The sequence below is a fragment of the Pteropus vampyrus genome, unplaced genomic scaffold (assembly GCF_000151845.1).
Source record: "Pteropus vampyrus isolate Shadow unplaced genomic scaffold, Pvam_2.0 Scaffold56, whole genome shotgun sequence".
NCBI lineage: Eukaryota > Metazoa > Chordata > Mammalia > Chiroptera > Pteropodidae > Pteropus > Pteropus vampyrus.
This window is the reverse complement of record NW_011888837.1, coordinates 7712758-7739974: the sequence shown is the minus strand read 5'-3', so window position 1 is coordinate 7739974 and position 27217 is coordinate 7712758. Positions and strand designations below refer to the sequence as shown.

The 27217-nt window shown below is 35.0% G+C and overlaps 1 protein-coding gene and 1 pseudogene across 2 annotated transcripts in view; one reads left to right on the top strand and one right to left on the bottom strand.

Annotated features, from left to right (window-relative positions):
* CUNH4orf22 (chromosome unknown C4orf22 homolog) overlaps window positions 1-27217 on the bottom strand; it is a 541171-nt gene that overhangs the window by 462062 nt on the left and 51892 nt on the right. The window lies entirely within an intron of this gene.
* LOC111740035 lies at window positions 20429-20547 on the top strand (annotated as a pseudogene).

Genomic DNA, 27217 nt, shown 5'->3' with positions numbered 1-27217 from the left:
TATACAGATGTTGAATTATAATGTTGTATACCTGAAACTTATATAATGTTATATACCAATTTTACCTCAATTAAAAAAAAAGAAACATGAGATTTCTTCTGTGGACATAATACTTTTATGTATGGTTTTATATTTGAAATGATTATACTTATACGGGTTAAAATATTTTAATTAAACTTCTCAGAAGCTGAAAAAACACTAGTCAATTACACTTTTTTGAATGCCAGTAATAATCTTTCTTAAAACTGTATAAAGTGAGAAACCAGCCCCTCCCCTTTCTTCCGTTCCTATCTACTTCCCTCTCTCTCACTCCCCAGCTCCGCCACACTCTCTTTCTCTCTCTCTTTCTCTCACACACACACAACTAATTATTTTATAAACTCTTGCTTAATTCTCCTTGGGCAACCTATGTACTTCAGTATGAAGTAGTGTTCTGATCATATTTCTTTGAATAAAGTTAAATATGGTATTTTAACAGCTTGCATTTTATTATGCTCACCATTTTTATAACATCTTTTATAAAGTCACTCTATGAACAAACATTGGCATATGCAAAGATCACTAATGTTAATTAAATAATGTATTTCTAAATTCCAGGGTTTAAAAAGAACTCTTGATGTACATTTTGTATACTTTCCTGCAACCTAATGTAACCACTAGTGCAAAAAAGACATCCAGTGTTTCTCTAGTATTTTATTTGTTTCAAGAATTCCTTTACCACTTTGAACATTTTATTCTTGGTAGTTCAATTTAGAGCTTCTTTGGAACAAATATCCCTCCAATCATTTCTCTTTAGGGATTCTAAGTAGTGTGATATTAAGTTAAGTATAGTTACTACTTCTGTGGAATCATCCATTTGCAATGAAAACTTTTGGTGTACTAATCTGGATTCATGTTGTCTCTCTTATATTTGAGATGAATGTCAATGTATTTACTTATAGCTTTATTTGAAAAGGCAACTTTGCTATTCTCTTCTTTGGTATTAAAGACAGGATAAATAAGTTTTTACATAGGCTGGTAAAATAAAAGGTTTGTAGTTAAGTGAGGTGTCTTTTTCTTTTCCGGCTTTACTGATTAACTCTGAAACTAGGTTCTCGGACTGATTTGACACTATTATAAGGAACCACAAATAACATTTTTTTTTTCATTTGGCGCCAACATAGTTCTCTTCACGTCATTCTCTACTGCTTATCTTTTCCAGGCAAATAAGACATTTAAACAAAGAAAGAGAATTATTGAGGCACAAAAAAACCCTCTGATTTGTTTCCCATTGTGTTGCTCAACGGTTTATTTCTAAAAATAAGTAACTGAAAACCCATATCCAAAAAGATATTTGCACACCAATGTTCATAGCAGCATTATTCACAGTGGCCAGAGCATGGAAGCAACCAAAGTGTCCTATGATAGATGATTGACTAAAGAAGCTGTGGTGTATATATACAATGGAATATTACTCAGCCATAAAAAAAGATGAAATACTGCCATTTGTGACAATATGGATGGAACTCGAGATAATTATGCTAAGCGAAATAAGCCAGACAGAAAAAGTTGAAAATCACATGATATCACTTATATGTTTGATATAAACCTAAAAGCAACAAATGAGCAAGACAATCAGACAGAGACTCATGGACATGGACTATAGACTAGCGGTTACCAGAGGACTATAGACTAGTGGTTATTAGTGGGGTAGGGGAGGAGGGGTGAAGTGGACAGGGTAAAAGGGGTCAAATATAGGGGGATGGGGGAGGGTAAAGTGGATAAAGGGGATCAAATATATGGTAGCTGAAGGAAACTGGACTTTGGGTGGTAAACACAAAATAGAATATACAGATGGCAAATGATAATGTATACCTGAAAATTATATAATTTTATTAACCAATGTTACCCCAATAAACTTAACAAAAAATAAATAAATGAATGAATAAATATAACTGAAAATAATTTAATAATTTTATGTGTGTCTTACTGTATTCAGAAATTGAGTTTTAAAAAACATTTACAATTATGATTATGAGTGATAATTATATCTTTTAATTTTCCAGAATAACATAAAAGTAAATAACATATCAATATTTTCTATTTTGCTAACATATGCTTAATTTCAAATGTTCAATGCCTTTTGTCATATAATTTTTAAGAATGCTAGTACCTAAAAACACCAAAAAAATAATTTTCTGAAGCTAGAAAGGCCTATAATCTCAATTATTTTATATTTAATTCAATTTAATATTTAGATATTGATTTTTCACCAAAATGTACAACTTCTTTCTCAAAGCCAGAGTTATCTGATTCGCAAGGTAGTCTACCTTAACATCAAAAAAATCATGAAATTCCATCAAGAATCAGACTTGTCTAATTATTCACATAAACAGCCAATAAGAAAATTTTAAAAACAATAAAGATAGAGATAACTAACAAAATAATTCTGTTTTATTGATAAATGCTAATAGATAAGTAATAAAAATAACAAAATTAAGAATGAAAACATTTCAATGTGAAAATTCATAACAAATTAATTTTTCAGAAAAACTGAATATTTTACTTGTATCCACCAAACAAATAATTTATTGATGACATGGCAAATCATAATCATACTGAGATAAGAAAGTGAGGGGACAGTAACCATACAATCTTTGCCCCATTGGGATATAAAACCATCTGAAAAAGGAATGCTATAATTTGTTGAGTGTACCCTATGAAGATGTGAAATTTCTTGTCTTGACCTAAGTCTCTAAAAACATACACAAAGCTACTTTGCCTGATGCTTTTAATTTAGTTATATCCATTGGGAGACAGGTTAGATGATTACTTGGGGTATGGTTCTGTATCAGGATCTGCAACTGCCTCATCATTGTTATATATACAAAGCCTAAAGCACCAAGAACTCTCATTTCGAAGTATGTTTGATAAGTTTCTATACCAAATGTCATAATTTCATTAAAATAATAAACTTTATTTTAATGAAATTATGACAAAACTGCAACTTGAATTCTAAGAATTACTTGAAGCTGAAAATAAAGTCTGTTAACTGCTAAAACTGAGTCCAGAGATGTGTACTTCTCTATTATGTTCAATGTCACTAACACCTAAACACAGCAGGACACTCATTTTGTTCCCAGCCTTAGGTGTTAGTGATGGAATCAATTTTCAGAGTTGGGATTTGCAAGGGAAGGGTAAAGAACTTTTCTAAATATTCAAGTTAAAAGAAAACTATCTTAAATATTTAATGTCATGTTTATAATAATTACAAATGTATATTTACCACTAAATACTATTAAATAGTATCTCAGAGATAAACTCAACCAACCATATTACTTTCTAATAGCTTCAATAAACTTCTCAAACTTATTATTCCATTAATAGAATGACGACTAGAGTTTGTGATCCGATGAATAACAGAAGATTTAGACATTCTTAAATGCTATGAGAGCAAAGTTGAATCAATAGTCAACAAAACAGTTCCTGAGATTTTTTTTTAACACTTTCACCACCAGACATAACTTAGCTGCTTACATGTACCAAAAAGTACCATAAAAATGAAGAGAAAAAAATACCCAGATGAAAAAATACTTCTTTTGATTGGGGAAAAAAAAAATTCTGCAAGATTGGCAGAAAGTGAGGCAACCTAAGCAGAGAGAATAGCATGGACAAAACTATAAAATACATAGCAGGTATATAGGTCCACCCTGTGGAATACCTAAAAACATGAGGGATAAGTGATAGCAGGTAAAGCTGCAAAGAGATCACTAAACATTAGATCATGAAGAGCCTTACATGCCGTGCGAAGGAGCTAGAATTTATCCCAATAAACCAGTGGTATAATTGAATTAGGAGAATATCCTGGTATAATTTGCACTCTAAAAAAATTAAACTGGTATGAATGGAATTTGCCATGATAGAGTCATTTATGTCAAGAGAACTAAAATAGAGCCAAGAGGCCATGAAGAGCTTGCCTCATACTCATTCCAATTATAATTTTTGAAGTTTTGAACCTTGAAACCACATCCTGAATTTTACCTTCCTCCTTAGCATGGCAACCAGACCATCTGCGTTCTTCAACTTGAAAGAAGCCAATCCATTTTATCAGCCAGCATCTTTCACTTGTACAGACGATCTGAGTGAGATTAGAATTCCTGAACTCCTGTGCTTGCCATAGAAGCACATTCTGGAAATTAATTAGCTCAGATCCTCACCACCAAGACCTGATCGATCTTTTTTGAACTAGTCATCACACCATGTTAGATAGCCAGTAAGAAAAGTTTCTTTTGTTATTGTATGGTGGTTTTTGCCTTTATAAGCTCTGGCTTTGTCTTCCCCTGAGCACAATTTGAGTTGCTGCCTAAATCTGTGCCTCCCAGAATGCAATCTTTTATTCGAATGAATGTTTTTTTATTCTTTATTGCAGTCTAAATTTATTTTTTATTTTGGTTGACACTGACAAGAGTGCAGAAAACTGAGTAGGAAAAGAGGAAGGATATGCATGTTAAAACTGAGAGAAGCTTATTAACTGATGTTAATAAAACTGTGGTCACTAAGAAATATTAGAAGGGATAAGTGTCTAGTTAAAAAAAGGAGGCAAGGTTATTCAGAGGAAAAAATATAGTAGGTAGTGTGGGAGGAAGAAACTTTACTCTCAAGGTTCTTTTAGCTGGTCTAATAATCAAATAGACATAAGACAGATTAGCAAAAGAAATGACCAAATTTAATTACACACACATATATGGGAACCCTATATACATGAGAGGTTCAGAGACAGAGGGGAAAACTGAGGTATATAAGACATTTTGAGCTAGGGATGAGGTAATATACCTTGGGTCTTCAGGAGGTAATTGCAGGGAAATCACATGTTCAGTACATATTATTTACCCTGCCACACAGATAGGTAAAAAGTTATTTCTGGTGCTAGCTCTTATTGTGGGCCAGGCTCTTAATTTAAATTCTTGTAGGTAGTCAAAGGGGAGCAGAAGTTTCTCTTGAGTCTTCATGGTCTCAGTTGCCTATAGCTCAAAATAATCTCCTTCGTACCACTGATGCACATCTTGGGGTGGCCTGTTCTGAATCCCTATAGTAGAATGAAAAGAACTTGATGAATGATTTTATAGAGTGAAGTTATATAAAAGGAAGAATTTCTACACCATCATGTTTAATCCTTTTTTGGATCACAAAACCCTTTGAAAATTTTAAAAGCCATGGCCCTCTCTACAAAACACATAACTATCAACAACCTTGGTGCCCACAAGGGGTAGGCTGAGGCCCACTGATATATACCACACCTTTCCCCCTCTCTCTGGCCATTCCTGCTTCCTTACCCGCCCCTTCCACAGCACTGCTCTCAAGCGATTCACTCCCCAATACATGCCCAGTATGCTAATCTCTCTCTCAGTCTTCCTCCTGTGAAGTTCAATCTGCAACACAGACATTGAAGGGAATGAAGCCATTTAAAACTTCAGCAGAGTTAAAGAACAAAAGACCTAAAAATTTTTAAAGATGCCAACTTAACATCATAGTCACAAACACACATCTTTAGAATACAATGATGACTCAATAAATGGGAATTTTATTACTGTAATAAACCTTATTAACGATAGCCAAGAATATCATATGATCTCATAGATGCCCACAAATATATTTAAGAAAACTTATCTTCCATTCTTGAATCTTTAAACTGTTAGTCATGTAAGGGCAGAACCAGCTCAAAATGGTCCTATCTTGTTCCTAACAAGATACCGAATTGCCTTTCAGAGACAAAAGACTAAAACTGCAAGTCTGCAGTTGCAGCATGTGCAGAGACAATTTTGACCTCCCCCTGCACCCAGAACAGAAGTATTGTTCCCAATCACGGAACCAAAAGATCTAGACATGACCAGAACCTGAACCCCAGAACCCTCTTAGAAGTGAAGTGTCCATTGTGCAGAAAGATCCTGTGCTGAAGCCCCTCACCACATCTTACCATAAATGGCTAAGTTCCCAATTCTCCAATCAAAACCAGCACGCCAGTGCTTCCACATACCAGCCGATTCCCCCTGCCCTTTAACCCTCACTCTTTGCCTTTAAAAACCCTAGATTAAAAGCCATCAAGTTCAGGGTTTAAGCAATAGCCTTCCGTTCTCCTTGCTTGGCGTCCTGCAGATAAAATGGCTTTCATTTTTCTCTTGCAAATTTCAATGTTCAGTGTTTGGCTTGGCTGCGTGTCAGGTGGGCGGAGCCTCATTCCATTCGGTAACAGTAGTGCAAAAGTAGATATCGTCTTAATTCAATAAAAATACGTGACTCAAAACAAACATACTCATTATGTTTAAAAATGACATAAGAAAAGCATTCTTTTTAGAGTAAGTAACAAGATAAAGATTCCCAGGATCATCATTATAATTTGATATTGATCTGAATGTAGTAATCAAAAAAAGACAATAGAAAGAAGTAACTCATAAATATTAGAAGGGAGAAAACAAATTTTAAATAATTGCAAATAGTATAGTTTTTTCCAAGACAATCCAGAAGAACCAATTGAAAAACTATCTTACATGGTAGTAAATTATAAAATTAATATACAAAAATAGATAGCTTTTCTAAACACTGTTGAATTATAAAATAAAATATAATTCCATTTAAAATAGAAATTGAAAAGGAGAAAGGCCTAAATATAAGCCCCAAAACCAAAAAGACACATTATTGTACTTTAAATATCTATTGAGGAACACAATATTTAAATAATTAATAAACAAACCACATTTTAGTATGGGATGACTGAATATAATACACTTGCCAAATCTATCAGCTGTCAAGTGCAATATAAATTACAATACCTAGAAGATGCTGAAATTGGACATAGGATTATACATTTCAATTGGAAAAATAAGGGGGGAAGTATTAGAAATTTCTAAAAAGAAAAGTCATAATAATTAAAATAGCTTGTTAACGAATTAAAAAAATAGACAAACAGATAAGTGGAACAAAAGAAAGTAAAAAAAATAATAAAAGTAATTCGGATAGGAATTTATTTTAGGACAAAGGTAACATTTCAAATCAGTGGAGAAATAAAAAGGTTATTCAATAAATTATCTTAGAAAAACTAGATAACCTTTTAGAAAGTTCTCTACCTTAACATTTACAAGTGGATGAAGCATGTGACACACACAAACACACAAATGTGTGTGCACACACACACAAAAAAAACTATAAATTAGTAGAAGAAAAAATAATTAAATCCATATTGTCAGAGTTGGGATGAACTTTGGAAGCTGGACATAAAACAGATAAGCAACAGTAGCCTTCCTGCTATTCCTTCAGCACAGGAGGTCCACTCCAGGCTCAAGACCTTACACTTTCCCTTGGCTTTTCCTAGACCTCTCCTATCCACCCTGCCCCAAATAGCCTCAAGCTTTGCTCACTTCTTTCACTTTTTTATTCGAAGGTTACCTTCTTAGTAAAGCCTTTGTTCTCAAATTGCAATTTACCCTAATCTCTCTATTCTCCTATTCCTTTTCCCTACATTAATTTTCTATTTAGCACTTGCCACCTTCCAACATACATTATTTTATTTATTTATCTTATTTATCTTCTAACGTCCCCAAGTAGCCTGAAAGCTTCATGAAAGCAAAGGTTCTTTTTCTGTATTTTTTACTTCTCAGTACCTACAAGTCTACCTGGAGCATATTGCTCAAAACATACTTGATGAATGAAGAAAAGAATAAATAAAAAGTCAAAGGAGTAAGAATAAAGCCTAGAGAAAAAGGCAATTAAAGTCAGAACATAAAAAAATGACAATAGTGCTATAAGCTGTAAAAGACCAAATTAGACAAGTAGACAAAAGTCACCACTGGAATAACAATTAGAATGTCACTGACTTTTTGGCAAGAGCAGTTTGGAAGACAATTCTCTATGAGTCTCTCATTTCTACAAGTGTTGCTAGCAGAGGTACTGACTGTCCTTTATTCCAGAATACCTTTTCAAGTATATTTGTATAACAAACAGCCTTGGAAGATGTAGTATTTAACTCTGAAGTAAAAGGCAGGTTTGCTTACAACTTTGAAAGGCAGAGACAGTGTCTCTCCTCTGGAGCAAAAGGCAGGTATGCTTACTGCCCATTATTAAAAAAATTGGGGCTCTCTATGCTCAGGATTCTTCTCCTATAGTGCTATTCACTGAGTGTACAGGTATCAACATGCCCTCTTTGTGTCCTGTGAACTGGGGATTAGAAAATAGGTGCAAAAATGCTGATACTTTGGTTACTCTGAATGCTTTAACAATTGTCCTTTATCTCTGACCCAGGAACCTCGGTCTCCTGCCAGTATCTATGAAACTATAATAGGCTAACTTGTTAGTGTGCAAGTTGAGTCAATTCCCAGACCTTTTACAGTTTTAGGTTGAGAGACAACCAAAATGACAGGAATCTCTGTAGATACACTACCATTAGCAATGATAGTCATTTATTCTCACTCAATACAATACTACAGTACATCTCAGAAACATCATTCAACTTCTCTTTCACCTAAATGATATTCATAAATGCATAAAATTTATGTAGGATAATTCACTACAGTCATTTATCTGGCTATCATAATTCTTAGCTACCAGCAATATACACACTCTGGCAAGGCATATGATCTCAGAGGAAGAATGAGATATATATGAAGCAGAATTTACCAGATTACCTAAAGTATAAAACATAGCTGTTGCAACCAACCCACAAAAGCACAAGCAAAAAATAAATGTTTATTTTTGTATGCCACTGAGATGTTTATATGGTTTGTTACACTGTAATAGCTGACTGATATAAGACCTAAAATATCAACACTCTCAATATGATAAAAGATATTGCTCCCTTGTGCAATATCCTTCAGGTGTACAGGGCTAGAATAGTGGCCCTGCTACACAAAGTTACCCAAGAACAAAAGCTTCTATCTTGTTGCTCTATCCTACCCCCCAAAATCATCCTTATCATTCCAAGATAGCTCACTATCTTAACCATGTTCCCAGAAATGAGATAGAGAAAGGGTGACAGAAATGCAACACTCTTTCCTTTTAATAACATTCCAGATTTTGCACATCCCAGATTTTGCACCTGCTAAGTCTCCTTACATACCATTGGCCAGATTATTAGTCATGTGGCCACACATAACTACAAAGATGGTAAGAAAAGTTACTTCATTTTTTTGGCAGCCCTGTACATAGCTAAAAAATCAGGGGCTACATCTCTGTTAAAGAAGGAGGGAATAGAAATTTGAGTACAACTATCACTAGTTGACAAATTCTATTCGTGTGGCAACCGAAATATTCATCATAAACTCTCTCCTTCACATAGAATATATTTGATCACTTTCACAAGGGAGAAAATTCCAAAGTCCCACTGGATACTGTAGTCATCTAAAATCTCTCCTTTTGGGTACAGTACTTTTCATTAAGCATGGATGTGGAACCTCATGGTTTGACACCCTATAAACTAAAACATAAGTTTATCTTGTCCCCAACATACTCAGCACTTAAGGGTTGTGAAGAAAGTAGATATGACAATTAAATCATCCCTACTGAGCAAAAGGAGATGGACAAACATATAGCTGTCATTAGGTCATAGCAATAGTCAAATCCTACTATGTAGGAGTTACAAATATTCCCTGATTCAACAATAAGGTAAGTTCCTTCGTTAGTCTCATTTGAAAGCCCCTGATTCTGCTTTCTGGGGAAAAATGTCTGTTTTCCTCCAAAGCCCTTAGTTCTACTTTCTGTAAGGTGGTTTGCTCTCTTTTGTCCTCCCTTGCCATGAATCAAGCAGGTATTACAAAGATTGCTCTTCTTAGAGATGGCAATGTCTTTGCTGGTCCAGATTTGGCAGCCCAGAAATTTTCTAAGGGGTTAAACAATTACAAGCTTTTGCAGGCTATGTTGTTGTTCTTTACCCATACAATTCCCTCAAAACCTTAGCAAGCTTCCAGGCAATTTGTTTTGGATTAGTTCCATATAAAAGAAACGATAGCCAAAGATCTAATCTAGATGTAGTCTTTAAGCCTGAAGATACTTGTCTTTTCTTCATTACCCTGTGTGCTCTGCTTACCCGCTTTCTGGATGGAAGCTACATCCAGGCTATCCGAATCATTTTGTTTGGGTGGAAAATCGATACTCTTAATTTGATTTTGCCTCTGGTCTGGCTCCCAAATCTGGCAGGGCAGTGGCTTATCTCCTACTAAGGCAGTGGCTTTGAAGCTACCAATTATAATTGCCTTGGTTTGGAGTACAGAAGGAGTTGACTTTTTCAACCCTTAAAGGCCTTAAATTATAGGACTCTCAATGAAATTATTTTGCTAACCTGACACAAAGAGCCTTTCTTAACAGAAATGTATTCCTTTTCACCCTGCTTGCAGACTGGCTCTTGCCTGAGTTCATCTCTATCAAAGGATTTTGCAAGAAGGGCAAGAAACAGCCAACGCGCATCAAGATTCTGCAGCTTTCCCATGATTCCGCCTAACATTATTTATGGCCTCAGTTACCATGTGGTCTGCCTTCTAAAATATTGCAAAAAACAATTATATCAATGCATTGCTTAAACATATCAAGGAATCATTCAGCTTTTAGTTTCCAATATCTGTGTCTCTGCCTCCTGCTTTCTGTTAAACATATTATGCCACATATCTAGGTTATGCCATTTTATGCACCCGCTTCTGGTTTCAAATTCTATTTTAGCTAGAATGTCAGTGTAACAGAGATTCAAATACAGTACATAAAGAAATTAGAGGTTTAGTCATTTCACATTACAGTCTGGAGGTGAGAGTCCAGGGCTCTTATGGAGTACTCAGGCTCTTTCTCTCTCATAGCTCTGTCATTTCTAAGATATTATCCACATGGTGAAAGATAACTTATTACCACAAACACTTTTCAAAGCAGCAGGATGGGAAAAAGGTGGCAGAGAGACAACCCTTCCTCCTTTTAATGTCTGGAAGCTGCAAACATCACCTCCAGGAAAGCTTGGGAAATGTAGTCTTTACTCTGTAGCACATGTCCTGCTACAAAACAAGAGTCATTATAGGAGAAAGGAGCTCAAATATCAGGCATCAAAAAGTAGTTCCTGCTACTACCTTAAAATAAGTGACATTATTTATTTAGATCCATATTAGAGTATTGTGAACCAATATTTATAACAATAAAAACTAAGTTGACTAGAACATTATTTTAAGAACAGCTGCTCGTCAAATGACATTTGTAAAATAATTTACAAGGTATAACATCCAAAATGTATATTTTGGCATAAATAGACATAAGTGTACAGTTTACTTTCTACATAATAGGCATTTGATAGCTGTCAAATGAAAGAATGAATAAATTGACAAATTAACAAATATTTATGGAGCACTTGCTGAGGCCAGAACTGTGTTAGCCATCAAAGAGATTTGTTTAAAAAGTATGGCATATGTTAATGGAAGAAATTGGCAGCATTTGACTTGATGATACTGGTGACACAAAGTATTGAATACATCTAATAAAGGTATAAAATAATAGTAACATACAAATAATTAATAAGATAATGACATAAATATTATAATCGAGAAATTTTCAACAAGATATCCAATGTTGCACAAAAAATAACACTTCTCTAAATTAAAAACTGTGTTCTCAAAATAATTTTATAATTTTAAATAAAATACAAAAATTAGATATCCTCTTTTTAACTTGTTCTGAATAAGAAAGTTATTCCAAGGGCAAACGAATTAACTGATATTTATTTATGTAATTTTTATATTATACCAAATTGGTAACCAAATACTCTATACTTAAGATTTTAGTAAAAAGTAATTAAACATTTAGCATGAAATTATGACATAATTATTTGCTTATAATTGGAATGTTTTTCAAGTAATTTAATCAATGACAAATAAGTAAACTATTTGTTTATAACCACCAAAGCCATTTGTGCTTTTATATAAAGATAAAATAATTTGTTTACAGTTTTGAGAAACTGAGGAGAGCAGACTTGAAGCACTTTTTAAAAGTATTCTCATTTTTCCACAGATGTTTCTCTCTTCTATTCTTCCATTCTAAGAAGCAGAGTTTAGCTATCACCACAGATCATTTTTAGGAATACATAGCTATAGATATTGGGACATATTACTAAGAAGACTGCCCACTCATTAAGAAAATGACATATCTACACACATATAGAAAATGCCTGGTTTAATCACTCAGGTACATGATACACCCATATTTTTTCCACAGTGTAAAATCTTAGGAGAAATCACACATCTTTAGCCTTTTTACCACTCTTTTTTCTTCTACAGTCTTGAATATTTGAGAACAGATGAACAAAATAAATTAAGGACGATAGGTACACAAAACCAATTGCTCGATATCTGCATTGCGAAACTAAGAACAGATTTTTTTTTTTTTTTTACAGTTTCCTTGATGAGAGTAAATTTTTGTTCCTTGAGAGCATACAAAGTTATTTAGTGCTCTATCAGGCATATAAAGTAAGTAACAAAGGTAAGAAATACTTTTTATTAAAAATAAACTGATGAAAATATTCTGGGTAAGACGGCAAACTAGGCAGACTTATTTCCTTCCATCCAACTCCAGATTCTCATGAACATGGACAAAAGTATATAAAAAAAAAAGGGTGTACATTGTTTAAGAACTGGAAACTTTGTGCCAAAAACTAGACTTTCTTTTAGAAATAGCACAGATGAAACAAATGAAAAAAGAACTAAGTGCTAATTCCTAATATTTTATCGTCATAAAAGTTTCCATCTTTATTTGCCTTTAGATTTTTCTATCTATATTTTTTAAGTGAGATTCAGACATTCCTTCCTTTATTCAACAAATATTTATTGTGTTCTTTCTGTGATATAAGCACTAGTCTATGCCTTGATATTCAGAAAATGTTCATATCGTCATGAGCATACAATTCACTACCAAGAAAGAAAATAAATGATTCTGTGAAGATAGCACAGTATCATGGGAAGTAAAGGAGGGCCGTCCAGTGTCCTATTGGCAGGCAGCAGCTATGACACTCACTACAGGAACAAGCCACTCCTAAAATAGAAGAACTTTTGCAGTCAGCAACACAATTCAAATTGTAGGTTAATGGGCAGTGACCCTGAAAATAAAGAGGCTTTTCTATGATGTCCAGGCAGCCAACATCTTAGGGAGGCTAGACAAAGATTTATCATAAAACCATGTATGTGGCTGCTAATCCAAACAGAGGTAGCAATAGAAAAATCAGCCCTAACTCAGTGGCTTCTCCAAACCTGTTCAAAAAAGTGGATGAGGAGGGAGGGAGGGAAGGAGGGAAGGAGGGAAGAAGGAAAGGAGGGAAGGAAAGAAGGAAGGAAGGAAGGAGGGAAGGAGGGAAGGAGGGAAGGAAAAGGAAAGGGGAAAAATAGAAGTACTGAAGAAAGGAGGGAGGGAGGGAAACCCTGCAAAGATGTGGCTTCTCTACTGCTAGAGCGCCACATTCCATTGAGGACCTACTGCATGCCAGGTACTATTTCCGGGTACTGAACAAAACATGAAAATTCCATCTCATGCAGCTCACATTCTAGTGGAAGAGGAGCTAGCAATAAATGCAAAGTAAATAAAATATATAGCATGTTAGACAGGGATAAAAATGCAATTAAAAAAAAAAAAAACTTAGCAAGGAACTTCAAGAAGAAACAGCCACTGTAGGGAAAAGGGGGTTAATTTTTAAATAGATTGGTCAAGGAAGGTCCCATGGAGATGACTTTGGGAACAAACTTAAAGGATGTGAGGGAATGATCCAGGAGAAAATCTGAGAGAGATTTCCAGCAAAGGGCTGAGTGTGGCACATATCTGGAGTATTGCAGGAACAGCAAGGAGGCTAGAGTGGCTAGAATTGGAAAACAAGGTGTAATGGGATCAAAAAGACAATGACTTAGAGCTATGTTGGAAGAAAAGAAATGAATAAAACTCTTAGATTTTTGGCTGAGGTATCATTTACCAAAGTGGAAAAGCTTGCAGGACAAGTTGATTTGGGAGGGCCAAACAGTTTATGTGTATCAGATATTCAAGAAGATATATGGAATAAACAATTCGATAATGAATCTGGAGATCAGGGGAGAGGTCTGAGTTGGAAACTAACAAGTAGGCAGTGGTCAGAGTAGAGAGTGTATTTAAAGCCAAACCAATAAAAACAATCATTGAGGATGCAAAGAAGACAAGCAGAAGTTCAAAGACAACCCTGGAGCACTTCAATATTAAGAAACTGAGAAGCTGAGAAGGAACCAGCAAAGGAAATGGAGAATGAACAGCCAGAGAAGAAAAACTGGGACAATCCCAAAGCTTAGTGAAGAAAGTGTTGCAAGTAAGAGGAAAAGATCAGCTATGCGGAATGCTTCTAAAAGTCAAATAAGATAAGGGTTGAGAATCGGCCATTGGATTTCTTTGTTTTGTTCATTGTCTTCTCTTCTGCTGTAATAAAAACATAACTTGGCAGGAATTTTTATCTATCTTATTCATTAATAATTCTGAGGGACTATAACAATGCCTGGTACATAAATCATGTTCACTAAATTTATATTAATGAATGACTAAATCTCAGTTATGAATATAAATACAAAAAATAAAATAAAGTAAAATGAAAAATATATGATGGTAAAATGTTTGTAAACATTGTTAAATGTTTACAAAAAAAATGTTTACAAAAAAAAAAGGAACTTTGCTATAAAGCTTCAGGTTCTAGATGGCACCAATTTAAAAACAAAATGCAGAGGCTTCCTGTCAAGATGGCACAATAGGAAAACCCTGCACTTGCCTCTTCCCACAACCACATCAAAATTACAACTAAACTACAGAACAACTATCATTGAGAATAGCATGCAGTCAGTCCAGCAGAACAGAAGACCTATAAGTAGGATATACAGAAGCTGCACTAAGACTGGTAGGAGGGGTGGAGATACAAAAAGGGTTGGTCCCACACCCACGTTCAGCAGTTACAAATCAGAAGGAATATCTCACCGTACGGCAGTTACAAATCAGAAGGAATATCCCTCATGAGGAGTGAGGGGTCTCAGCCCCATATCCGGTTCCCACTCCAGGGTTCCAATGCTGAGAAGAGAAGTCCTCATAACTTCTGGCTTTGAAAACCAGAGAGGATTGTGGCCGAGTGAGACAGAGGGCTTCTGGAGTCACAGGTGATCCTCTTAAAGGGCCGATGCAGATTTACCTGCTGATGGACTCACTGACTGAGCTGCAGGACCAGGGCAGCAGCTTGTAAGGCACTTGGGACATATGAAGAGCTACTGAATTATCTGGCTTCTGAGCAAGGGCTGGAGGTGCAGATTTCCCCCAGACTTAAGAGCTGGCAGAGCCATTGTTCCCCCAACCCAGGCAGCACCATATCGATCTTGATCAACCTAACATCATTTGCTCTGCCCTGGTAATTACCTGATACCCAACCCCACCCAATTTGTAGGCACAACCAAGCCACTTCCAATGGCTTTTCCATTCAAATGGTCTATCTTGGCTCATACTATGGACTTTCCTAAAATCTCTCAAAGGTTCACAAACCACAAACAAGCAGCATCTGGCCAGGGTAGGCCTCGTGCCTCTAGCTAAGCAGCCTCAAGCTCAGCGTTAGCAGCAGCTGGCCTCAGTTCACAGCTTAGACTCTCCCAGGAGCCTCTAAGCCCAGCACAAGTGGCAGCTATCTGCAGATTACTTTATAGCTCATACCAAATGACCTCAGGCAGGGCACAGGCAGCTGCTCACCCTGGCCTGCATCAGAGCCCCTCTCAAAAGGTCCCAGAAACAATCCCCCCAGTGGCCAACTTCAGACCACACCAGAATACCATGAACCACCTCCACAAACAACATACCCATAGGGCAGGCTCAGTAGAGACCAAAGCCCCATTACAGAGAATCCTGCTCTGTAGGGTCAGCCCCTGCACAACATCGCCTCCATGGCAGTCACAACCAGTCCTCCTGAGAGTCAATTCCTCCTATTGACATTTCAACAGCAATCAAGGCTCAATTACAACAAGAGAGTACACACAACCCATACAAGGGACACATCTAGAGCACTCGGCTCAGGTGACGAGGAACACTGCACCCTTGTGCCTTGCAGGACACTATTATATAAGGCAACTCAACTAAGACCAAGAAATATAGAAACTCTACTTAACACATAGAAACAAACACAGGGAGGCAGCCAAAATGAGAAGACAAAGAAACACGTAAATGAAAGAACAAAACAAAGCTCCAGAAAAAGAACAAAATGGAGACATGCAATCTACCAGATGCAGATTTCAAACTAAGGATGCTCAAGGATGTCAATGAGAATTCCAACAAAGAGATAGGAAACATAAAAATGGAGCGAGAAAACAAGAACCAGTCAGGAATGAAGCATACAATAATTGAAATAAAGAATATATTAGAGGGAATCAACAGTAGATTACATGAAGCAGAGGATCGAATCAACGATTTGGAAGATGAGGTAGCAGAAAACACCCAATCAGAACAGCAACAAGAAAAAAGAATCCAAAAAAATGAGGATAATTTAAAAGGACTATGGGACAACATCAAGCATACAAACATTCACATCATAGGAGTATCAGAAGAAAAAGAGAGCAAAGAATTAAAAATCTACTTGAAGAAATAATGACAGAAAACATCCCTAACCTGGTGAAGAAAATAGACGTACAAGCCCAGGAAGCACAGAGAGTCCCAAACGAGATGAACCCAAAGAGGCCCACACCAAGAAACATCATAATTTAAATGACAAAGGCTAAAGACAGAGAATCTTAAAAGCAGCAAGAGAAAAGTAGTCACCTACAAGGGAGCTCCCATAAGACTGTCCATTGATTTATCAACAGAAAGTTTGTAGGCCAGAAGGGATTGGCATGAAATATTCAAGTGATGAAAAGCAAGGACCTACAACCAAGATGATACTACCCAGCAAAGTTATCATTTAGACTCAAAGGACAGATTAAGAGCTTCCCAGACAAGAAAAAGCTAGAGGAGCTCATCACCACCAAACCAGTATTAAAAAAAATGTTCAAAGGACAGGAGGAAGAGGAAGAGGAGGGGGAGGAGGAGGAGGAGAAGAAGAAGGAAGAGAAAAGCTCAAAAATATGTATAATAAAATAGCAATACCTACATGTCTACCAACAATTACTTTAAATGTAAATTGATTTGGGGAGCGAGGGAGGTAGATAGGGGTAAAGGGGATTAAATATATGGTGACGGAATAAAACTTAACTTTGGGTGGTAAACACAATGCAATACACATATGACATATTATTGAATTGTACACTTGAAACCTATATAGTTTATTAACCAATTAATCTCAATAAATTTAATAAAAATAAATATATGTAAATGGATTAAATGCTCCAATCAAAAGACAAGGGGTGGCTGAATTAATAAGAAAACAAGATCCTTAATATGCTGCCTACAAAAGATGCATTTCAGATCAAAAGACACACAGAGACTGAAAGTAAAAGGAAGAAAAAAAGTATTTCATGAAAATGAAAAAAAAAAAAAGCTGAGGTATCAAACTTACATCAGACAAAATAGACTTTAAAACAAAGGCTATAAGAAGAGACAAAAAAGGACTCAGCAGTTCCACTTCTTGGTATTTATCTGAAGAAACCCAAAACTCTAATTCGAAAAGACATATGCATTCACATGTTCATTGCAGCATTATTAACAATAGTCAAAATATGGAAAGCAACCTAAATGTCTGTCAATAGACAAATGGATAAAGAAGTGGTATTTGAAATAGATTATTACTCAATCATAAAAAGAATGAAATCTTGCCATCTGCAACAACATGGATGAACCTAGAGGGTATTATGCTAGGTAAAATAAGTCAAAGAAAGACAAATACCATATTATTTCACTTAATGTGAAATCTAAAAAACGAAATAAATGAACAAACAAAACAAACTCATAGATACAGAGAGCATTTTAATAGTTGCCATATGGGAGGGGGGTGGGATATGTGTGAAAAAGAGGAAGGGATTAAGAAGTACGAATTGGTATGGTGTCAGATAGTACTAGATTTATTGGAGTGGATACTTTATAAATTATATAAAATGTTTAATTGCTAGTTTGTACACCTGAAACTAATATAGTATTATATGTCAACTGTAATTGAAAAACAAAATTATTATTAAAAATAAATAAATACAAAAGGCAGAGAGAATGCAGAGTACATAGGAAAGAAAACTTGGAAATAAAACATAAAAGTTTGCATTCCGAATTTTAGCTTTAGCATCCAGATTATTTCTTTTACCTAAACCTTGCACAGTTACAAATATGGCCACTTTACATAATGTCTTGCAATGACACACTAAAAATTACAGCTCTTAATCTCAAATCAACTTCTTCTAAAAAACAATATTTAATTCTATTAAAAGAAAAAAAAGAACTCCACTAGAATCATATTAGTTATTCAATATTTCATAGCTTGCCCATGCTCTTAAAAATCAAATTTATATTCATACTATAATAATCAATATGAGTCTATACTATCTGAATGTGGCTTAAGATTTTCATAAAGCAGAGTTTATACTTTGAAATGATATAAAATTTCAGAACGAGAGCCACCAAAAGAAATAAACAGCTAAAGAATATTGATGGCATAGTAAGAATGCAATAGGAACATGTCATCGAAGTTAAAGCATAAACATCTCTGGGAGGTTCCTACTTAGATTTTATACTGAGATATATAGATTAGGTATTTCTATAACAATAATTTAGCAATAATACAATTGTCTAAGAAATTTTACATTCTCAAAACACAAATTTAACATTTATAATTTCTCACCAAATTTTAGGCAAAAGAGTACTTGAGTCTTTCAATTAAATATGCCCTGTTTTATGGCAAGACTAATAAAGAATCATCTTATTCAGATAAATAATTCTAAAGCAATTAGTTAGTCCCAACTGATGACTGATTTTATAATATTAGTTGAATATTGGGTGGGATGCATGGAAACCTACTAGAATTTTCCTAGGCTCTTTGCCAGGGAGAATTCTTGTCAAGAAAAACAGTACTGAGATTTCAACTTTGAACTCTGAACTGTACATTGTGTGAACTTGTCAAATACTCATCCCACAAATAACCTCGTGCTCTTTCTGAAAATCTTGCCAACTGCAATGAATCTAATTTAGTGGAAAAAATATTTAGGGCCAAGAAAAATACACACATTGTGTACAGAGTGTCAATAATTCTGGAAATATTAGTTTACCTCTATTCATGATTTCACGTTAAAAGAATGCAGTTTTGATTCTGCAGAAATATTTTTACCATAATTAGCTCATTTTTCTCCCAAGGAAACATTTTCTTCATATGTTACTGCATTTGTACATTATTTTCTTAGAGTAATTAATTCAGCTGTTTAAAATATGATGCTACTAAGGTCAAGGTTTCAGATTCTGCACCCCCAGCCATTCCACATTCCCATGCAGATCACTTAAATTATTAAAATTATACCCTGTGACCTAAAGCATGCCCACATCACTTTATAGAATACAGATAAATAATAGGCCTTGCTTGTTTTCAATATAAAATAGACTCCTTACAACAAGAGATTGGATAGGGGTAGTAGCAGAATAAAAGTAGAAATTTTGTAGAATTAAGACTCAAAATAAAAGGATAGTCATTAATGGGAAGAACTTTAATATATAGCCAAGGAACATCAGAATAGCAGTCAGAAGTAATGAGAATAAAATAAAATTAAAAAAAAAAAAACAAGAAGAAGTAATGAGAACAGTGGTAAGTTAGTTATAGGGCTGCTCAACAAACTAACAAACACACATCTCTTCAATTTCTGTTATTTTTATTGGGCCAACATTTTCTGCTGCAGCTTCCTGTCTGGCATATTAATATTACTAATTATCTTCAGAGAAACGTAAAGTTCAAATGAACAGCTATCTCTTAAAATCACCTGACGGTCCTTCCTTTTTTTATAGTATCTGCCATAGGATAAATAGTAGCTATTTAATAACCATTTGTGAATTAACAAATAGATTTTAAAACAATGAATACATCAGGAATCTGTAGCAATAATGAAAAATGAAGTTCAAATCTCATATTAAATATAAAAAAAATAGAGCATGATTCCTCAAGCCCTTTTATACAAACTCCATAAAATCTAAGTAGTTGAAATAAAAATCAATGTCCTAAATGCCTTCATCAATATATTATGATGTACCTTCCTAACTTATTTAGACACCTAAATTTCTGTTTAATGCACCATCTTGATTTAGAAAAGGAAAAACAACATCAAATGGTGGCAACTACCACCTACAGAAGAGTGGGTCTTAATCCTTTAGGGAGGTCACATAACTCTTTGAAAATCTAATTTTAAAACAATAAGACCTTTCTACAGAAATGTGCACATCTTACACAAAATTCCATACCCAATTATGGGACTGTTCATGAAAAGGTCTATGGGATGCAGGTTAAGAAAACTTCCTAGTCTACGGCCCTGCTACCCTGAACTAGCCCGATCCCGTCTGATCTTGGAAGCTAAGCAGGGTCGGGCCTGGCTAGTACTTGGATGAGAGATCACCTAGGAAGACCAGGTGCTATAGGAGTAAAAAAAATAATAATAAAAATAAAATAAAATAAAATAAAATAAAAAATAATAAAAATAAAATAAAAAAAAATAAAAAAAAATAAAATAAAATAAAATAAAATAAAATAAAAAATAAGGGATTGTAAGCTGACAAGGTCCTTGAAATCTGTGAGGTCAATCAAGGGTTGCCTCGCCTAAAAAAAAAAAAAAGAAAAGAAAAGAAAACTTCTATAGAGGAGAGAAACAGTAAAGTTACTGATTTGTTTTACCTTTAAAGGGCCAAGAAAGATTAACTATATCAGTGCATAGTATAATATAGCACACAGTGTAGGCACCAAATAAATTACTTTTATATTTCCCAAGCTAAAATTGGTTTTAATAGGTATTAATACACTGTTATTGATTGATGATAAGCAAAATAAAATATCCTGGAGAGAAATTATATAAATAAGCTTTAATTATTTAATTATATAAAATTATGTCATTAAATGCTAGATTAAACAACGTTAAGCAGGTATTTCTTTACTATGTAACTTTTGAGAGTTGTTACTATATAAATATACAAAAAAAAACAGATTATGTAGCATTTTCTCAACTTCTTTTGACCATGAAGACCCCCTTTCCCCAAAGTACTTTTAAATGTTGTTGGAAATTACTTATGATGACTGTGGTAAGAGCTACAATTCCTTTTATTAACACTGAATTTTTAATGGAAATAAATCTACATTTTATTCATCTTGAAAGAAACCAAGATAATCAGAATAAAAGAAAAATAATATATCTGAGCAGATTTCTTAGAAAATTTCTTTAGAACAAAACAAATAATTTTGCATACTAATTCATAAGAAGCGTTATCTCTGAATTATCTGAGAGAATTCAGAAAGGCAGGGTAGAATCACAGTTTAACAGTGAGGCAATTTGAGCCCTGCAGAAAGAGACCCTGCTGAGCGCATAAAGGTAGAAAATTTAGCCCACATATTATGGGGCTTAAACAGCCCTGTAAAATGGCACCTTTATACAATTCTTCCCCCATGGAAGTAATTTCCTCTCATTTTTGCAACACTATGTACATTAGCATGAAACCTAAAGAAAGGGGAAAGATATTGAAAAACAGAAACTAATTTTTAAAGTGTTATATTTGTTTTTGAAATGCATTTTGTACTTCTTTGGATAAGAATGCCAAATTTCTTATATTTCATAACCCAAACAAAATGAGAAAGATAATTTACGGGGGAAAAAAATAAGAACTAAAATACTGCCCTGCTCCCTACTGAACATGACCCCACTCCCATATCCAGCCCTCCTGAGGACGGAGCTATTTTATAGTTCCTGAGCTCAGCTAAGTGGCTCCATCTACAGCACTTTATCTCTGACTTGTATTTTATAAGTAATAAGTGGGGTGGTTGAGTTGTAGTTAAGCCAGAATAAAGCAAGGAAAAGGTAAATCGGCTATTAGGTGATTGATGGTTGAAGCAAAAATAACACAGTCTGATGTGGTTAAATGTATATAGAGCAGATAGTCAAGATAATTATTTATAAACAAAGGAGAATAAAATAATGGAAAGGTAGGTAAGTTTTTACTCAAACTAAAAAACAATAATTATACCAGTAGATTGTGAAAATATATGTATGTATAATATCTAGAGCAATCACTAAAAAATGCTATGCAAAAAGACACTCAAACAATATAGATAAATCGAAATGAAATTCTAAAACATGTTTAAGAAATACACAGAGAGAAAAAAACATAAAGCAAAAAAATAAAATAGTAGACATACACCTTAATATATCAATACATATCAATATATTATATGTAAGTAGCCTAAATATACCAACTTCTGACACACAGTAACCTCAGGGAAGCTCCAGAGAATTATGCTGAGTGGGAAAAAAAAAAGCCAATACCAAAGGTTACATAGTGTATTAACCCAGTTATATAACATCCTTGAAATGATAAAATTGTGGAACTAAAGAGCATATTAGTGCTTGCCAAGGGTCTTTAAGGAGGGAGTTGTGGTGAGAGGAAGTGGGTATAGCTGTGAAAGGGCATTGGGGAAGGACCCTTGTGTTGATGGAAATGTTCTGCATCTTGACTGCATCAATGTCGACATCATAGCTGAGCTTCTAAAATGTTTGTAAAATATTACCATTGAGAGGGATTGGGTAAAGGGTACATGGGATCTCTGTACCATTTCTTACAACTGCAAATGAAACTATAAATTCCTTAAAATAAAAATTTTCATTCAAGAACAGTTACGTAAAGAACAATAAGGATGTTAATAGACTTACTATCAACAGAAAATTAAGAGATGCCTGTGGAATTAATAATATGAACCTCAGTTTCTATTCAGATCCATCAACAGTCTCAGTTTTTTCTGGATCTTATCTCTGAATTTTGCCTCAATCACCTCTTCTGCCAAAGATCGAGTTCAATTCTATGCTTCTAGCTTATTTTATCTTCCGTCTTCTTCCAGCAATTCAATGAGGTACAAAAAGAAAGTAAAAAAATTATGTGTTCAAGAGTTTGCTGATCTTTTATTTTCTAATGCAAGGGTGCTATTCTAATATTTTTTAATCCAGTGAGTCATGACAGCAGACATATCAGAATGGACACCATACTATGAAATCAATAACTAAAAAATGAAGATTAAACTCCCTAAGATTTTGAACTTCAAGCTTTAAAATTTGTGATTAAATTAGCAAGGTCTTTGAGAATTGAAATAAACTGATGTGATGCTAAATTAATTAAACAGGAAGCTATTAGACTGAGATGGTACTAATGCCTGGGTGGTCTAAGTAAGCAAATCAAAACCTAAGCATGTAAATGCCTCAGGGTTATGAAATCAAAATGCTAAGGACAACCAATCACGAACAGCCAACTAGGCTTTATGCTATAGCCTATCAAATAATTCCCTTTCTTTGCTTGCACCTTCTCTATATTAGTCTTTCCCTTGGCTCCTATCGGCAGAGTGCTCCTAACCTAACCACTTTTGTTTTGGCACTGCTGAATTCAAATCAATTTTTGCTCAAATAAAAATCTTAATATATCTCAGTTTATCTTTTAATAATGGTCACTCAAAACTGGTCACATTTTTTTCTCAGTATTTCCTGCTTAGTAGCCTCTAATGATTAAAGGCCGGTGAGTGTTAAAAGCATCCTTCTCTACAACTCACTACCAAAATATGTGAAAAACAAAGTTAGCTTCACAATAAATTCTTCCAGATGTATAAACATTTATAGCGAGAAGGCACAAACCCAGTTTCATAAACTAGATGAAGTCCTCACTTGCCCTTGGGCTCTCCAGCAAGAGCCTCGTGTTAAAGGTAGAGTCGGAGGCAAATACAGCATTCTGGGGGCAGGATTGGCTAATCCGATGTCTAGTTAAATCGGGCAATGGCTCCTCCTTAAGTGGTGGGATGAAGGACTGAAGGAAAGTCTACACATCTGTATTACTCCAAAGGGATTAAGCTGCTGGATGCTCCTAATTTTTCTACTCCAGCAATGCAAAAGTGGTGGTGCTGGGACAGTTTCTACTCAATCCATATATCTTGAAAGCTTCTATTTCACCAAGGAAAAATTATGTTTAATAACACTTATGCTAGCTAACATAGTTTACCGTCTCATCTAATCCATACAGCAACTCTCTTAACACACATTGCCATTGCCCCCAATTTATATATGAGAAAACTGAGTTTAGAGCTATTAATACCTTCCCCCATGGATATCCTGTTAAGAAAAAGTGAAATCAAGCTTCTAACTCAGATATTCTAGGCCCAAACACCTATTCTTAGCCACTACTCATTGTTTTCATGTTTAGTAAACACTCCAGGTCTGTTCCCCTAGAGATTTGAAACTGAGGGTCCTTATGACTTTGATTAAGTTTAGTCTTAAATCTTAGCTCTAGAAATCATTTCTCTCTTCCTCTCTCTCTTTCTCTCTCTTTCTCTCTCTCTCTCTCTCTCTCTCTCTCTCTCTCTCTCTCTCTCTCCACACACACACACACACACACACACACACACACACACACCCTCAGAGACCTATACCCTTTATCCTAGATAAACAGCAACCCCAAGGCAGTAGAAGACAGTAGCCCTGATACCTGACAATCCAGACCTCCGGCAGACTGAAGATAACATCTTAACCTGTTATATTTCAGTTCCTGAGGCCTAAGGTGGTAAGACAGCCCCCAGCTACTTTCCCATGACACTGGACAGAGGGACACTGAAATAGACCTCAGAACGGTCTTCAAGACCTGAAGAAATAATTCATTACCCTTACGCCTCGCCTCCGACCAATCAGCTTCCAAGACAACCCAAACCCCTAACCCACAGTATCTTGTGACTTTGCCCTATAAAATCTGTAACCTACCTATACGCCATCAGGGATTCGGGGCCTTTGAGCATTAGCTTCCCGATCTCCTGGATGACGCCATTCGTAACTGCCAATATTTCTCCATGCAATTCTCGGTGTTTATTGTTTGGCTCTGCTAGTGCTGGATGGACTCTGTTCTGTAACAGATTTTGACTCAGCAGGCCTCGGGGACCAAAAAATCTACTTTAACAAGGGGCCCTCCCAGAAGATTCTTATGAACAGGTAAATTTGGGAAATCTCACACGATGCTATGCTGAATCTCTAAAAATTTTAACATATATGCAAACTGAATTTATGTATTCTAGATTTTAGATTAACTGTTTTTTCCTATGAAGAAGAAGAACAGCAGGTGTTCATTCTTTCATCTTTCTATATTCTCCACCTTTTAGGAAACTCCATATCCTAATATGAAGAAAACACCTAGAGCCTTCCAAAAATCATAACAAAACATAATGGTCATGATTTGAAAAAAAAAAAAAAAAAGGTAAAAATAATGGCTAATAAGATTAACGTCTTTTTTTATATATATATAATTTCCTTTTAAAAACAACTAATAATCTTTATTAGGTAAGCATTGAATATGTTCAGAAAAATAATTGTGGAAACAGTCAATATGTTAAATGTCAGAATAACGTTTCTGAAAAGGCAAATAAAAAAGGAAAAGAAAAGCTCTAGGAACTCTGTTAAACTGTCTTTGGTGCTGTAGGGGAGGAAGAATGATTTTCCTTCAACCTTTCTAGATTCTTGGCTGAGAGCCCCCAGTCATAAAAGACAGATTAACAGAAGAAAAGCAAACGTAAGTTTAATATCATGTATACTCCTATATATGAGGAGGAGATGCAGGGAAACTGAGGAACTCCGGGAAATGGCCCAAGACACCACATCAAATATCATTTCCAGCTAAAAATAAAAGATGTCAGAGGTAGAGAGTAAGTTTTGAGAAGTTACCAAACAAAGCACAGTATACAAAGATAAGGTTGTTGTGCAGAGTTAGGTCATTGCCTTCTCTACTGATATCAGTTTCTTGATTTTAATCCTCCTTCTCCTCTTCCTAGTATAGAGAGGGAGACACCTTTACAAATGGAGATTTCCCCTATAAATGTAAATGTCCCTTAGGAAAGAGTACCTTCTGGTAGGTTTTCTGAGAGCTTTATCCTGCCCCCGCTGGTTCTTAAAAAATAACCAGCTCAAGATAATCCTTATGCCAAAGAGGCATATTTTGAGGGTGGCAAATTCTAGTCCCCTTCACTGGTCAATTTGATTAAATAAATTGATGTTATAAAAATTTTAATATACAAAGCTGTTGACTAAATGATCCCTTCCTGTGTTTTTGGACAAAAATCCAACTTTATAAATTTACACACACACACACACACACAGAGTATTTCTAATGACATCAGCTTTCAGCAAGTTTGTTTACCAAACTTTTTTACTTTAACCTAAGAATCTGCTATTTTTACACAACACTATAATCATTCCCCAAAGTCAAATCACTTCCCAGGCCATTCAGTAGCTTAATTGGCAGCACCACCCTTGTACTAACAAGTCCACAATAAAGGATATGTTTCCAAACAGTGAATATGTAACAAGGCAAAATGTGATTAAAATTCAGTACATTATCTCTTTCAAATTTTATTTCTGCAGGTGCAGAACACACTGCTCAGAGGCTCACTAGGGTAAGGTTCCCTTTCATTGAAAACAATTCTATTTATACACCTGTGTTTACAAAGATTCTAAATGAAAGACCTAGGAACAGATAATGGAACAAGGCATAACACTAAACATTATCTTCCCAAAGGCCTGAAACAGTTCTTCCCCAAGGAAAGGAAGGGGTGAGAAAAATCCTTAATTTAGCAAAGGTATCCCAAAAGACACCTGTGTTCTCAGAAATGAGATTATAAGGGGAAAATATTTTTATCATTCCCCAATGAAGAAATAGTTACCAGGAGCAAGAGCTGAAAATTTATTCCATATTGATAAAGACTAACTGGAACTTTAAATAATCAGCCAGGAGAGTCCATGAGAGGAGCTAAGGATTACAGAAGTTCTCGTACTCTACATAATGCAGAGAACTCTACACACCAGAACGCTACAGGAAGAATTCTATGTTTACAATAAAACTCTATGGTTCTAACTTCCCCTTCCCTTAATTTCCTTTTCCCTTCTATAAATACTCCTCAATCTTGGCATGCAGGCCAGAGTGTGAATGTGGCTTGTCATGTCTGCATGCACTGGGTTGCAACCTTTCTTTTTTCCCAAATAAATCCTTTTTGGTGATGAAACACGTAGTCAATATTATTTTTCAATCCACAATGTCA